The following is a 1,099-nucleotide window of genomic DNA, read 5'->3' as shown; positions in this document are numbered from 1 at the left end:
GGAACTAAACAAAAAAGGGGATACAGATGAATATCCATTTTGTATCTGTGTAATCAAAGTGGTTAGGATAGATATATAGTTACATTCTCTTAATGAATAGAGGGATTTGTTCTAATGGTGTTTGTAAATAGGATATCATGTCTGTGTCTTGTAAAGCAATTAACCACTAGGAAGAATGTATGCAATGTGTGAATTATTGAAACTGTCCTACCAATTTGATTTGAAACTGTCTCATCACTATTTATCAATAAAATTATGGAACAAAATATCAGAAGAAAAAATTTGTTTTCTGAGGAGGAATTGATAAGATCGAAGTATGAGAAATGCATGTATGAAAATCTCCATAATCAAGCCCAATATTTTATAAAATTAATATGCTTTAATAAAGTATATATAAAAGAAAATTTTTTTCTGAAAAAAATACATCTAGACAGACATTTGCTTGTAGTTTTTGATATCCAAAACTTTTTCCCACACATCGCACAGATGTCTTTCTTGTAGGCACAGCCCTGGCAGTGCTGAGACACTGGCTGGAGCACAGATCTGCTGCAAATTCTCCAAGTGGAGAACTTATTCTTTCCATACGGATCGAATCTTGCCTTTTTTGAAGTCAGTGCTTTGTTTTCATTTAGTTTCCTTCCACCTCTTTCTGTGGTATTTCTTGCACCATCTTTCCATGTGTCCGGTGTAGTAAAAGCACCAAGCTTCTTTTCATATTTTTTGCACACCATCCTCGCGCCCACTAGCCCCTCAGCCGCAGAAGCTCCGGCAGCTTGAAAACATCAACGCGAACAGGGCTCCCCTTCCGGCTACATCTGCCCACTTTCGGTCTCTGATCTTCTGTTCCCACCAAGAGCTCTTTATTGTTCACCCAGGAGCATACTGCAACTTCTCTTGCCTTTTGAATTATGCTCTTCAGTATTTCCTATATGCTACTTCTGCAGGCATTAAAATATTTCAAGTTTGTATAACTAGAAAATCTTGCTTTTGGTTTTCAAAGGTATGTTTGCTAAGTGTAGAATTCAAAGGGGACAGATCTTTTCTTTCAGTCCTTTAATTAGTCTAGTTTCTTACACACTTGGTCCTTTCTTTTCTTTCT

General features: G+C 36.7%; 1 pseudogene; it reads right to left on the bottom strand.

The window, feature by feature from the left end:
- Positions 1-426: 426 nt before the first annotated feature.
- Positions 427-778, bottom strand: LOC101571534 (annotated as a pseudogene).
- Between the last annotated feature and the right edge of the window lie 321 nt (positions 779-1,099).

Source organism: Octodon degus, unplaced genomic scaffold, assembly GCF_000260255.1.
Source record: "Octodon degus isolate 3935 unplaced genomic scaffold, OctDeg1.0 scaffold00144, whole genome shotgun sequence".
NCBI classification, from domain to species: domain Eukaryota; kingdom Metazoa; phylum Chordata; class Mammalia; order Rodentia; family Octodontidae; genus Octodon; species Octodon degus.
This window is presented reverse-complemented; position numbering and strand designations above follow the sequence as displayed.